This window comes from Myotis yumanensis, unplaced genomic scaffold (assembly GCF_028538775.1).
Source record: "Myotis yumanensis isolate MYYU_CA2020_CCGP unplaced genomic scaffold, mMyoYum1.0.hap1 SCAF_1, whole genome shotgun sequence".
Taxonomy (NCBI): domain Eukaryota; kingdom Metazoa; phylum Chordata; class Mammalia; order Chiroptera; family Vespertilionidae; genus Myotis; species Myotis yumanensis.
Genome location: NW_027223752.1, coordinates 87,729,051 through 87,744,900, shown reverse-complemented (window position 1 = coordinate 87,744,900; position 15,850 = coordinate 87,729,051). Strand labels below are relative to the sequence as shown.

Genomic DNA, 15,850 nt, shown 5'->3' with positions numbered 1-15,850 from the left:
TGGATATTGATAATAAGAGGCAGGTTTTTCACTGCTGGAGTAGGAGCTTATAGACAAGCAAGAAAGCAGCCTAGAATGACTCATGTGGTAAGGGATTAAAGTTGAATATACCAGTATAAACTCATGCTTAACTAATAAAAATATTGATGATAACATATAGAAATATTTATAAATAAGTACACATATGTGGCTTAGTACATGTACACAACCACACACACATACTTCCTTGCTTTGTCTGCCGAGAAGGTCTAAAGACACCCCAGGAGCAGCAAATATACCCAGCACCCAAATCATAGTTTTTAATACTATGCTTCAATGATAGATATCAGGGATATTTGAGGAGAAATGCTAATTTCTGGGAGTGGAACAAAAAATAGAGAAAGATAAACTTAAAGCTCTTGTCTTGACAGAAAGTAAGGAATTGCTTAAAGAAAAAATCCATCTGCAATTATGGAGGTATGGGACAGAGGATGTACTTGAAAGAACTCAACAGATACAAAGGAATATGAAAAAATACTTTGAACAACTCTATTCCAACAAAATGGACAACCTAGACAAAATGGACATATTCTTAGAAAAATACAAGCTGCCAACACTCAATCAGGAAGAATTAAAAACTTGAATAGGCCAATAATTACCAATGAAATTGAGGCAGCAATAAAAAAAATCTTCCAGCAAACAAAAGCCATGGTCTGGACAGCTTTACAGTGGAGTTCTATCAAGCATTCAAAGAAGAACTAAAACCTATCCTACTCAGACTATTCCAAAAAATTCAAGAGGAAGGCACACTTCCAAGCTTTTTCTATGAAGTCAGCATTACCCTAATCCCAAAACCAGACAAAGACACCACAGAAAAAAGAGAACTACAGGCCAATATCCCTGATGAACATAGATGCTAAAATCCTCAACAAAATTCTAGCAAATCGGAATCAACATTACATTAGAAAGATCATGCACCATGACCAAGTGGGATTTATTCCAGGGTAGCAAGGATGGTACAATACCTGCAAATCAATAAATGTGATTATAGCACATAAACAAAATGAGAGACAAAAATCACATAATCATATCAATTGATGCAGAAAAAGCATTTGACAAAATCCAACACCCTTTCTTGGTAAAAACTCTTAGCAAAGTGGGAATAGAAGGATCAAACCTCAACATAATAAAAGCCTAATATAAAAAACCCACAGCCAACATCATACTCAAAGGGCAAAAACTAAATCCATTTCCCCTAAGAACAGGAATAAGACAGGGATGCCCACTTTTACCACTCCTGTTCGATATAGTACTGGAAGTGCTAGCCATAGTGATCAGACAAGAAGAAGAAATAAAAGGCATCCAAATTGGAAAAGAAGAAGTAAAACTATCTTTATTCACAGATGACATGATACTGTACATAGGAAACTCTGAAGACTCCATCAAAAAACTACTACACTTAATAAATAAATTCAGCAGCCATAACCGGTTTGGCTCAGTGGATAGAGCATCGGCCTTCAGACTTAAGGGTCTTAGGTTCGATTCCAGTCAAGGGCATGTACCTTGGTTGCAGGCACATCCCCAGTACGGGGTGTGCAGGAGGCAGTTGATTGATGTTTCTCTCTCACTGATGTTTCTAACTCTATCCTCTCCCTTCCTCTCTTTAAAAAAATCAATAAAATATATTTTAAAAAAATAAATGAATTAATGAATTCAGCAATGTAGCAGGATACAAAATTAACACCCAGAAATCTATGGCCTTTTTATACACCAATAATGAACTCACAGAAAGAGAAACAAAAAAATCCCATTTACCATTGCATCAAAAATATTAAGATACCGAGGAATAAACTTAACTAAGGAGGTAAAAGACCTGTGCTCAGAAAACTACAGGCATTGAAAAAAGAGATAGAGGAAGACATAAACAAATGGAAGAACATACCATGTTCATGGATTGGTAGAATCAACATCATTAAACTGTCCATACTACCCAAAGCAATCTGCACATTCAATGCAATCCCCCTTATAATACCAATGTCATGTTTCAAAGAACTAGAACAAACTCTCCAAATATTTATATGGAATAACAAAAGACCCCAATTAGCCACAGCAATCCTGAGAAAGAAGAACAAAGTTGGAGGGATCACAATACCAGATATCAAGCTATATTACCAAGCCACAGTTCTCAGAACTGCCTGATACTGGCACAAGAACAGAATATAGACCAACAGAACAGAACAGAGAACCTAGAAATCGACCCAAGCCACTATGCACAATTAATATTTGACAAAAGAGGCAAGAGCATACAGTGGAGTCAAGACAGTTTCCTCAATAAATGGTGCTGGGAAATTTGGTCAGATACATGCAAAAAAAATGAAACTAGACCACCAACTTACACCATACACAAAAACAAACTCAAAATGGCTAAAGGACTTAAATGAAAGACAGGAAACCATAAAAATCTTAGAAGACTCCATAGGCAGCAAATGTCGTAGCAATATCTTTACCAATACAGCTCCTAGGGCAATGGAGACTAAGGAGAAAATAAACAAATGGAAATACATCAAAATAAAAAGCTTCTGCACAGCAAAAGAAACCATCAACAAAACAACAAGAAAATCCACTGCATGTGAGAACATACTTGCCCATGTTATCTCTGATAAGGGTTTAATCTCCAACATTTAAAGGGAATCATACAACTTAACAAAGGAAGATAAACAATCCAATCAAAAAATGGGCAATGTACTTAAATAGATACTTTTTGAAAGAAGACATAAGGAAGGCTAAGAGACATATGAAAACATGTTCAAAGTCACTAATCATCGGAGAGATGCAAATCAAAACGACAATGAGGTACAATCTCACACTTGTCAGAATGGCTATCATCAACAAATCAACAAATGACAAGTGCTGGCAAGGATGCGGAGAAAAAGGAACCCTCATGCACTGCTGATGGGAATGCAGACTGGTGCAGCCACTGTGGAGAACAGTATGGAGTTTCCTCAAAAAACTAAAAATGGAACTGCCATTTGACTCAGTGATCCCACTTCTAGGAATATATCCCAAGAAACTAGAAACACCAATCAGAAAGGATATATGCACCCCTATGTTCATAGCAGCACAATTTACAATAGCAAAGATTTGGAATCAACCTAAGTGCCCATCAGCAGATGAGTGGATTAAAAAACTTTGGCACATCTACACAGTGGAATACTATGCTGCTGTAAAAAGGAAGGAACTCCTACCATTTGCAACAGCATGGATGGAGCTGGAGAGCATCATGCTAAGTGAGATTAGCCAGTCAGAGAAAGATAAATATTACATGATCTCACTCATTTGTGGATTATAATGAACAACATAAACCAATGAACAAAAACAGATCCAGAGACAGAGAAGCATCCATCAGATGCTCAAACCTCAGAAGGTAGGGGAGGGTGGGGGTAAGGGGGAGAGATCAACCAAAGAACATATATGCATGCATATAAGCATAACCAATGGATGCAGACAACAGGGGGTGAGGGTAAAGGCAGGATTGGGGGTGGGGGGGGCAATGGGGGGATAAGGACACATTTGTAATACCTTAATCAATAAAAGGGGAAAATATATATGCAGTTGCTTTACTTTTTGTAAATTTTTCCATATTTTTGAGTTTATAGCTCCGTCTTACATGTGTTTTTCAAGTGTAGGTGGAAAAATATTTTCAGAAGTTGCTATTTTCTCTCTCTTTGTTACCCGTTCCCTTACTTCTGTTCAAGCAAATATCCAGCTCCATGCACATTATTTCCACATGCATCTCAGTAGGGCAGAAGCTATAGCTTAGAAGTATATGTTGTTTTTTACTTTTGTTTTTGTTTTCCAAGATTATGTATTTGGAGAACTTAATGAATTTATTGGAGGAGGTAAAAAAGAAGGAGTATATAGGCATGAGTGAAACATCTTGGCCTAACAAGAAAAAGAAATGCTATGTATTTTTGTTTATTTTTATTTATTTTTTTAAAATGTATATTTTATTGATATTTTACAGAGAGGAAGGGAGAGGGATAGAGAGTTAGAAATATCAATGAGAGAGAAACATCGATCAGCTGCCTCCTGCACACCCCCCACTGGGGATGTGCCCGCAACCAAGGTACATGCCCTTGACTGGAATCGAACCTGGGACCCTTCAGTCCGCAGGCCGACGCTCTATCCACTGAGCCAAACGGGTCAGGGCTATTTTTATTTTTTAATATGTATTTTTAAAAATGTAAAATAAATATATCTCTCCCATTACTCCAGATTGTATAGGAGAGGGAGGGAGGGAAGAAGGATGAGAGAGAATGAGAGAGAAAGACTAACTAATTTGCTTGGCTTGTAGATGGCTAAATGACTATTTTCTCTCTCTGTCTTCACATTGTCTTTCCTCTGTGCCCATGTTCTAATCACTTCTCATAAGGATTTGGTCATATTGGAGCAGGGCCCACCCATATGACCTTCTACTACTTTAAATACCTATTTAAATACCTATTTACAGTCATATGCTGAGATATTAGAGGTTAGAACTTCAACATTAAATTGGGGTTGGGGGGGGGGGGGACAAAATTCAGCCCCTCTAAGACCAGTCTGTGGATCCTAAGAACAGAGGAGTATGTGTAATGTGTCACCAGGAAATTTATAGAGCAAGCACCAGAAAGGATGTAACCACATGTTATGTCTTGACAGACAGGTCCATAGGTAAAAAAAAAGTCTGACCCAAGAGTAGTTTGCAGTCATCAGAAAGACAAGATCTGAAGGGATGTAAGCATCAGTGACAGTAGATATGCCAGTAGTAACTAGATAACTGATGAGCAGACCCTGTCAATGACACAAAGCAGAAAGTCAGAGAACTGATGTTACAAACAGGTTATAAGGTATATTTTCCCCAAAGTGAAAGGTAGAAAAGAACAAAATTTTAAGTTGTTTTTAGAAAATAAAGACAGTTACATTCTTATGGACCTAAATTCAGGGGCCGTAATTAAAACCTGCTACCATAATAACCCCTTTTGTATTTTGAAATAACTTGAGTGGGCTTCCGTCTTTACAATCAAGTGAGTTTAATTAAAACAGAAAATGAAACTTACTAAAAGTTGCTGACTATGTAAGGTGGCAAAATGAACCATTAGAGAGATCCCTCTCAATCATGTGCTAATATACCTGGGCCAGTAACTAGTAATTAAACTGTCTACCTATAGTCTAAGGATCACATGCCTACAAGTGTAAAGCTCTGAAGGATCTTGTAGCTAATGTTTTAGAGAAGTTCTAAGAGCACAAAGCATGCAGCGGTGAGAAAGGGATTAGCAGCAGACCCTGTTGCCTGTTGGAAACAGATAAGAAAAGGCAGAGATAGCTTCTGACTCTGTTTCTAGAAACATTTCCTGCTCGTAGGCAAATTCTGAAATCATTTAACTCATGCCAAAACTAAGTTATGCATGTTACTAAATTCAAACCAATTTCTACTTCTGTTTGCAATGGATAAAATTGTATTCCTAGTATGTGGAAGAATATAATTTTGGTAAAGAGGTTCAAGGGAGGGGTTATATCCCCCCCTCGCCCCCTGCAAAAATAAACAAACAAACAAAAAACTTCCAGCCTGTTTGAAATCTTTCTATCCTAACATACCTGTTGTGCTAGGAAGGAGGAACACAATGACCCCCCTTTTCCCTTTCAACTCATCAACAAACCCATCCCTGAGAGTTAATCAATGTCTACCTGGCTCATCCCACCTTCAAAGGCAATCATTACCTGCCTGCTTCCCCCTTCATTCCTAAATAAACATGCTTCACCACGTACCTGAGTCTGCCCTGGACCACAGCTGATTTGACTAAGAGTTTGTTTAGTTGAAAGAAGAAGAGTCAATCTATAGGTTACCTTGTAACCTCTGTGTAAAAGGTGCAAAGATGAGGTGGGTCAGCCTGATTCTTCCTTTAGACTTTGGAGTTGTGATGTTAAGAACCTGTGAGAAGCTGAGTGACTGGAAGCAGAAAGATTATGCTGTAGGAAAATGCCAGAGAAAGAACTTAATGCAGCTCTTCAAGGCTATGTGAAGCCAGATTCAAGGGAGCAGAGTCTATGGATGAGTACGTAAAGGCAGCCCTTTGGTTTAGAGAAGTTAGTGTAGCAGGGAGACAAAATAAAGCAGAGACAGAGAGAGACTGGCCATACAACTGCTGAGCTACATGGGCTTCCCAGTGACATTTCTAGTTCACATCTTTCCTTAGAAAAACTGGGCATCTCCCCGGCCTCTACCCATCTTTCTTGAGGTAGTCCCCCCTTTTCTCTGATCTATTCTAAAATTAAAGCATACTTGTTAATGATCTGTAACTACATATGGTAAATGTATCTTCATATCAATATACACATTTTTACAACTTATTAAATGGTTGCTTCTCACCCAAATTTGATATTGAAATGTTTCTGTCAAATTTAAATTTAGAGCTGAGAGAAAATTGCCTTTATCCAACTGTACAATTGAGTAATCTGAAAGGAAATATAATATTTAAAGAGAAACAACAGCCCAATAATTTAAAGGAATATATTAAAGGAGAAAAGATCTGGGACTGTAATTATAGACAAGTCTCCATAAGCCACTGTGCAGTAGCATTGCAATAGTAAAGAAAGAATGATGGGGTTTTTTTTGTTTGTTTGTTTCTTAACGAGGCAAATGCAATCCTCTACTTACCTCTTTGACTTACTAAGACAGATGCATGGGTCAAATTGCATGAAGTTAAGACTGTCATGTTCCAGTAAAACCTCATTAATCAGAAAGGCTGATATAACAACAGTATAAACCCCAAGTTGCATACATGGATTTCATATTTGGTAGAAACACTTAGGTTAGATTAAAGAAAAAAGAAACAGGCATAAGGTATTTTGGAAAATGGAATATAGAACACTTGAACAAATGATAGGTATGAATGAATATTTCCTAATCAATATAATAAAAGTTCAACAGATGGCATATAGATATTATATTAATGTGAAACTTCTCAATATTATTAGAATTTGGCCCTGGCCAGGTAGCTCAGTTGGTTAGAGCATTGTCCTAATACTCCAAGGTTGCTGGTTCGATCCTAGGTCAGGGCACATATAAGTATCAACTAATGACCTCAATGGGGAGAAGAAAAAGAAGAGGAAGTCCTCATGGCCTTTGGCTCTGTCTCCTGGTGTGAGGGTGAAGACCTCCCTGGACCCCAGACAGGTCGAGGAAGTGACCAGAGTTGGCAGAAAGCTCAAAAAACACAAGAAGGAGAGAAAGGCCCAGGAGGTTGCAGCCTTCTCGGCCAGGGACACCCTGCACGCATGCTCAGTGGGAAAGGATGACCAGCAACGGGCAGCCTTGGGGCAGAAGAGGAAGCAGGGAGGCCCCAGGGAACACAACATGAACAAGAAGAAGAAAACGGAAACCCACCAGGAGGAAGACACCTCCCTTGGCCACCCCAAGCCCTCCAGGTCCATGGAGAGCAGCCCTAGGAAAAGATGTGCAAAGAAGCCAGTCAAAGGTGAGGCTTCAGAGTACATCCCAGTAGGAGACAGCCTCAAGGCCCCTGCGAAGAAGAAAATGAAGCCCACTAAAAGGGCTGAGGAGCCAGGCACTGAGGAGCCAGCTCTGAAGAGGAAGAAAAAGAAGAGGAGGAAGGAGAGCAAAGTAGCAGAACTTTGGAAGGAGGAGCCTGACACAGACTTAGAGGTGGTGCTGGAGAAGAAAGGCAACATGGACGAGGCACACATAGACCAGGTGAGGCGAAAAGCCTTGCAGGAAGAAATTGATCGTGAGTCAGGCAAAACGGAAGCCTCTGGAACCCAGACGTGGACAGGCACTCAGTTTGGCCAGTGGGATACTGCTGGTTTTGAAAACAAGGAACAGAAGCTGAAATTTCTCAAACTTATGGGCGGCTTTAAAAATCTGTCCCCTTCCTTTGGCCGCACCCCTGACACGACCAGGAGGCCTAACATGGCGCTGGGCAGGACGGCGGCCAGCAGCCTGCAGCAGAGCCTGCAGCAGGACTACACGCGGGCCCTGAGCTGGAAGCATGGCGGGCGCACGGGCCTTGGCTTCACCGCCCCAAACAAAGTCTTCTATATCGACAGGAACGCTTCCAAGTCCATCAAGTTTGAAGATTAAACTCTACTGTCTTGTCTCCTGAGTCAAAATTGCTTTTGTTACTCAGTTACGCAGATGAGAGCCTCTGACCAGCTCCTGCGAAGGTTAAGGAAGACTGGATGTGCTGGATGGCCTGGGTGGGGGCAGTACATGGTTCAGGAGCTGAGAAAACATGCGAGTGGCCAAAATCCACTATTTTCTGTACTAAGCCCTCCGTCCCTGATTGAAGACACCACTGTGTATAAATAATAGCTGTTTGTTGAAGACTTAGATGTGCCAGACACATACTAATATGTCTTACTTGCATTGATGTATTTAATTTTAACTATGCAATAGGTGCTGTTTTTATCCCCATCTTAATAGATGAGGAAACTGAGGTTCAGGGATGAAGTAATAACATTGTCCAGGGTCACCCAGCCACTAAGTGCCAAGTGTACTTTTGTACCTCAAGCCCTACATTCACTGCTCTGGATGTCCCCCTCTGGGAATTTCTCCCAGAATACTCACTGGGGATAAAAAGACCTGATCAAAGGAACAGAAGTCTATTACATGTCTAAATCTCAGACAGGAAGTGGTTAGTGATAAACAGAATAACAAGCTCACTTTCCTTTCCTGTCTCAGAGTAGCTGCAGGCAAGTAAGTATCTGAATTGCCACCAAGCAGGTGTGGCTGCCCCACGCACTGTGGGGACCATGTCCCAGCCTGAACTCCACAGCCAGTCTCAGAACCCTAGGTACAGAGACCCAAGTGATGTGACCACCTTCTCCCCATTCAGCTAGAATTTTGCTTTCTAAAATACAGGTCCTGATCGGGACATTTTCACATCATTTGGCTGCATGCCTCCTGCACACACCATTCAGGCAGGCCTACATGGCCAGGAGAGTCCGTCTCCGATGGCAGGAAGTCCTGATAGAGGGGTTGACCCAGCATCTCACCAGAGAACCGTTCTTTCCTCCCTGCTCCATCAGTGGCTCCTCAGATCGGTGGAGGGATGGCCATAGCAATTCCAGGCAGCTCATCAAGAAACTAGAACATTCCAGAGGAAGATGGAAACCCTGTGGCCCCTGACACAGAGGAAGGTTCTCCTCAGGCCAGCCAGCCAAGAGCAGTGAGGACGGATGCTGGTGGGAGGAGTAGGGGCAGAGGTAAGGCAGGCCTGCTAGGGCTCTGGCGAGCAAGCATTGGCCAGGTCAGGAGCCCTACAACTCTGCCCTGGCCAGTGCTGCTAAGTGGTTAGAGCATCGGCCTGTGCATCGAAAGGTCACGGGTTTGATGTCAGGTCAAGGCCAGTTACTCGGATTTTAGGTTCCATCCCTGGCCCGGTTGGGGAGCATGCAGAAGGCAACCAATCTATGTCTCTCCCCCACTCCCCTCCCCTCCCTCTCTGTCCATTCCATGCTCTAAAAAAAAAAATCAATGGAAAATATATTCTTGGGTGTAGAAATCAGCTTTGCTGGGCCAGGCCACATGACAGTAGCTCTGGTGTATGTATGATCCACCTACTCAGGTTTTGTAATTAATTCTGTTTGAAGTGTACAGCCTCAACGTAGAAGTAACTTTTTTAGGCACATAATTTGTGATTTTGTGAATTTTTTCATTTAAATAGTATCGTAGTAAAAGTGGTATTGGAAATAATTTTGCGAAATAAAGGCCACTTGGGGGTGTTTGGGCGATGCAAAAAAAAAAAAAAAAAAAAAAAAGAATCAACTAATGAATGCATAAATAAGTGGAACAACATATCAAAGGTTCTCTCTCTCTCTCTCTCTCTCTCTCCCCTTCCTCTCTAAAATCAATAAGTAAAAAATAAATATTATTATAATTATTATTTTGGCAAAGGAAAAATACATATTTTAGGTTGCCTTGGATGACAATTTAGTTTAAGGTACAGTAAGCAGCAAGAAAACCTGCCAACCTGAATTTCCAACAGAATTGAGAAAAACTTCTCTGTAAATTAGAAAATATCAGAATACCGGTAATAACAAATAATCATGAAATTTTAATATATACAGGATGTCCCAAAAAATGTATACACACTTTGAATAATCATTAATTCCAATAGGTTAAATCTGAAAAGAAAGAAGCATCAATTGAGCTATCAGCTGTTAAGTATGTATACATTTATTTTTTGGTGGGGGAGCACTCTATATTAACTTAGTAAAGGATCTGTGAGCATAGTGTGGCATGTAAGCTCCTCGATAGGAAAGTTGATAGGAGTAAACAATATGCTGCTTCCTCTTATAAAATGAGTGGAAAAAAAATAGATTCTCAAAACTCTATGAACTGGCTGTCAATGAGTACAGAATATTCTAATCTATAATAATAAAAGCATAATATGCTAATTAGAGAAGACATCCTTCCAGATGACCTGCTGGACAAAGCCGGGGATGTGAGGGCTGAGGCAAGCCACCACAGCTGCGAGGGCAGAGCCCCTTGCACAAATTTCGTGCATTGGGCCTCTAGTGGGATTAGAAAAGTGTGTGGTTCAGTATAAAAGGAAGCACAAGAACACCCAAAAACGTAGGCACTGGAGAGGGAATACCTGCCCTCAAGAACTCACTACTCCCAATATTATTGTCTTGGAACACATTTAACTCCCTGTGACCAAGTTTTTTCATCTGTGAAATGGATAAAATAATAGTACATAAGTCTTAGTCTTGCAAAAAGAATTAAGTAAACAGTTAAGATGCTTAGAACAATGCTTTGGATGTAATAAAACATTCAATGATTTAAGTCAATACTATAAGTACTGTTACTATCATCACTACCAGTACTACCACTATCATCATTAGTGGTAGTGTCATTAGTGGTAGTATCATCATTGCTATTAGTGCTAGTATTAATACTACTATGGTTTTTAAAAGTACCAAGTACTTGGTTTTTAAAGTAATATACATAACAAACAATGTTTTTCTTTAGGTAATAATTATAATAAGAGGAGTAAGAAATATGCTATCCTAAAGGTATAATATATATAGGTTTTAGCAAGGCACATAGACAAATTTTCTCAAGATCTCCTTTGTGAAGAAGTGTACTAGAATGTGTAGCTTGGATGACAGCATGGCTAAGCTGATTTGTAGTACACTGAATGCTGAGGCAATGTGAGTGCTATGTAGAGCAAAGGTAAGCTATCATTAGTTTCCTTAAAGACATCAATCAGATCCAATCAGTGGTGTGCTGATAAAAACGGACAAAAGAAAAAGACAGCCTGAGAACAAAAAGAAAAAGAGGAAAAAATAAACAGAAAAGGGGAGAAAAGAGAGTGAAAAGGAAAGGAAGAAGTAAAAGAAAGACCTTAATGTATGGAACATTTGACAAATATCATTGTTGTAAATACTCTCTCGTGGCCACTTTCAATCTACTCAACTACAAACAGGACCTCACTGAACAGGGAATTGGGAAGAGATGCTCACAATTGGTTCTTATGAGCCAGTGTGAATTGACAATAATATACCATTAGATTAAGCTTTCCCCCTCAAAATACTACCTAGTTTTATTAAGAGCACTGATAACAAACTTACTGTATGCCAGAAACTTTGTATTATCTCTCATACCAATGTTAGGAAGTATAACTCTCAACAGTTTCATTTTATAAACATATAAGCCAGAGATACCCAGATTAGATAATTTGCCTTATTCAAGTTGATCAATTAGTCTAAGGGAAGAGTCAACAGCTTTCACAGGCCCAAGATTTTGACCACAGGATTCTTTAGTTTCTCCTTGCTTTTTATAATTTGAAATTGTCAGAATCAATAACATACTAATACAGTGTATTATATAATGAAGTGGTCCTAATAGTTTGAGATTAGGTATCACCAAAAGATAAGTTTTAAGAATGACAGTCAAATATAAGGCAAACAGATCCAAAAAGCAATTGTACAAATAGGAGATTAGGAAGATATCTTTTAGAAATTCTTATGAAAAATATTGAGTTTATTTTCCATTAGCTTAATATAAATCATACACACGACTAGAGAATTTAACAAAATCATTTTCATTTTAGCACTTTTAATGTAGATTAGATGAAGGAGGCATTTGCTGTTTGGTACACTTGGGAGTACTTTTGGGGCATTGTCATATGTTTTGGTTGCTATATTTTAAGAATTGACAAAAGTGTAATAGAAATTGAGACATGCTGTTTGGATATTGTGTCATATAAAAAGGGTTGACTATCAAGAAAACAAATAAACAAAGACAAAGCCTTATGAAAATATGGAAATCATCTTCAAACATGAAGTTCTTGCTTATAGAAGGGGAAATCAATCTATTCTGCATGGGTTAACATAGTAAAAAGACAGATGTTATACGAGTGTATGTTACATTTAATATAATGAAGACTTGAATATATACATTTATTTAAAAATCATAAGGAATTGTTGCAGGGATAAATAAATTCAGCATTGTTTTTTGAGTTCAAACAAAAGCTGAAGTCAACACATTTGTATTCAGTATTCCTGCAATGGATAAAATATGGGAATATGTGATTTCTATGATCTTCCCCATGATTAGTAGAACCAGTCTATTTTCAATGGGTTATTAGTAAATGTATGAATGACTCTGAAATGGGTAAGTGTGATGGCTGTAGATTTAATGAACCAAGTAAAATATGATTGCTCATGCTTGGAAGGGTCAGATGTGACCATTCAGGCAGAAAGTGGTGACATCTGTTGCCAGTTCAGAATTTCACAAGTACTCAGCGTTATCTCTTATGTGACACATGGAATGAATGTGCAGTGCTCACTGGTTAAAGTGTTGAGAACTGTTATATATTAAATTTCTCTCTCTGCTAAGTCACAAAATACAGCTTTCCATTAAGATTTTCTTAATGCTATCCAAAAATTTGCGCAGCTGAAACCAACACTGTTTAGTTGACTACCTAGGTGTTTTAGGTATATGAAGCATGAACAAGCTTTATGTGTAATAATAATTTGTGGTAGGCAAATATAGGTGTCAACATGATTTAAAACAGGCACTTCTTAAATTTTTTCTGATTAAAACAGAAAATTTTATAAAAGTTTTCCATCTGTGACTTGAACAATTTTTCAAGGTACTTTATGTTTTGGGGGCACAAGAAATCTGTGATGGTAAGATTCAGTAACACCAAGAATTCATTCAGTGGAATTGCAACTGGAACACAATATAAGCAGACTAATTGCTGTGGAAAATGAAATAGACATAGTTTGGGATCTTATGTTTGTTTTCTAGAATTTGGGGTGGAGCAATAAATATATTTTATTTTTATTACATTTATTGGGGTAATATTGGTTAACGTGATCATACAGGTTTCAGGTGTGGGTTTCTAAGTTTTAAGATCTATATATTGCACTGTGTGCCCACCACCCAAAGATTCTCCCATCACCATATATTAGTTCTTTATATTAAATACATTTTAAAATAATATTTAAAAGTAGCTCTTTACAGAAAATGTTGATCGTCTTCTTAAAAAAATTAAAGTGGCAGAATTAATAGTGTTCATCATTTTCTCTTCTCAGAAATATTCTCCTAACAAACAGGAAAATTAGAAACAGAAATAAAGCCTAATTTTAAAGAAACTATATCTGTAGTCACAAACTAAAATATGTACAGGCTGCCAAATACAGGGAAAATCAAATGAGTGTGGAAATTGTCAGGAAAGGATGATCGAAGCTGATTTCCGATACAGATGATAGCACACAATTCCCCACAGTGAGTGGCACATTTGAGGGCCGGACAAGCATAGACTGGTGGAGAGAGCTTCCCTGGACTCTGCTGGGTATTGTTCACTGAGTAATAGGAGAGGTGGTTCTGAGTGAATAAACACAAAGGCCCAATTTTTTTAGAAGGCAGCACATTAGGAAGGTCATTTTTAGATGGCATATACATATGCATGTGACCGGAACAAAGTTGTTATGAAACCACTTAAGAATTCAAAGCATGGAGAGAAGAATTAATGAAAACATTCAAGTTGTGTTTTTGTTTTGTTTTGTTTTGCCTTAATATATTTTTAATATTTACCCATTATGAGATAAATAATTTGCAAATATTTCCTCTCATCCTGTGGGTTGCCTTTTCACCCTATTGATTGATTGCATCCTTTGATGAACAAAAGTTTAAAATTTTAACAAAGTCTAATTTGTCTATTGTTTTTCTTTTACTGCTTATGTTTTTGGTATCACATCCAAGAAATCATTGTCAAATCTGTTGTCATGAAGCTTTTACCCTACATTTCTTTCTAATAACTTTATATAGTTTTAGCTCTTGTGAACCATTTGAATCAATATTTACATATGACATAAGGGTCCAACATTATTCCATTTTCCATGTTGCTACCCAGTTTTCACAGCACCATTTGGTGAAAAGACTGTAGTTTCTTCATTGAATGGTTTTGGGACCCTTGCCAAATTCATTTGATGATAAATGTTTAGGTTTATTTCTGGACTCTCTATTCTATTTCATTGGTCTATAGACTTGTCTTTTTGCCAGTACCACACTGTTTTGATTACTATAGCTTTGTAATAAGTTTCGAAACCAGGAAGTGTGAGCTCTCCAACTTTGTTCTTTTTCTAATTGTTTTGGCTATTTGGGGTCCTTCAATATTCCATATGTATTTTAGGATGGCTTTTTCTATTTTACAAACATACCATTGGGAATTTTATAGAGATTTCATTTTGAATCCTAGCTTCAGGTAATATTGACATTTTAACATTATATCTCTCAATCAATTTACACAGGCTGTCTTTCAACTTATTTGTCTTCTTTAATTTCTTTCAAAGTAACCATTTGTAATTTCCATTGAACAAGTGTCTTAACTCCTTGGTTAAATTTAAACTTAGGTATTTTATTCTTTTTGATGTTATTGTAAATAGAATTACTTTCTTAATATCTTTTTTGGATCACTCATTGTTAATGCCTAGAGATACCACATATTTATGTTTATTAATTTTTGTATCCTGCAATTGTGAATTAACTTGTTAGTTCTAACAAGTTTTTGTTGTTGTTGTTTGTGTGTGTAATCTTTAGGGTATACCATATATAAAGTCATGTCTTCTGCTAACAGAGATCATTTTACTTCTTCCTTCCTATTTGGATGTCTCGTATTCCTATTTCTTGCCAATTTTTCTAAGACTTCTAGTACACAGAAGTGGTTAAAGTAAATATCCTGTCCTGGCTCTGATGTTTCCATTTTAGAATGAATATTTTTATGTGGAATAACCTTAAGTGAAATATAATAATCTAAGTCTATGACAATAAAAAAATAAAAGCAGGTAGAAGTAGTTTTGTTCTAATGAAGAGGTCATTAGACCAATGGAACAGAGTTATCTAAAAGCTAAAGGATTATAATAAAACAAAATTTTCAAGTTGTTTCTACATAAGCACTCAGGATCTTGCCTTAGAGTACATTTTCTAAATATCTATCTTTTTGTAAAAGTCTGGGTATCTTATAGGTTTGACATTTTTTGTTCTTATCATTAACTTTGAAATAGTGCTTAATGGGATTAAGACATACTTTGGTAAAAATGGGCTCTCCCAGTCCCACAGTGTACACGCTTTGTATTTGCTGAGCCATTCTTGTATATACCGAGATTTATATTACTTCCTTGGAGGGCAGGCTCATACTTTAGGAGAATTTTTTTTTCATTTCTGTTAAAAGCCCCTTTAATCTGTCTAGATGATAAAACTGGTATGGAATTATGTAAAACACTATTAAAATGCCTACCTAATCACTGTTATAAATATGATTTTACTCTATATTTTTCCAACCTTTAGTGTGTGTGCGAG

At 37.8% G+C, this 15,850-nt stretch overlaps 1 pseudogene; it reads left to right on the top strand.

Moving 5' to 3' along the window:
- The first annotated feature begins 5,995 nt into the window (after window positions 1-5,995).
- Window positions 5,996-8,206, top strand: LOC139009007 (lysine-rich nucleolar protein 1 pseudogene; annotated as a pseudogene).
- The last annotated feature ends 7,644 nt before the right edge of the window (window positions 8,207-15,850 follow it).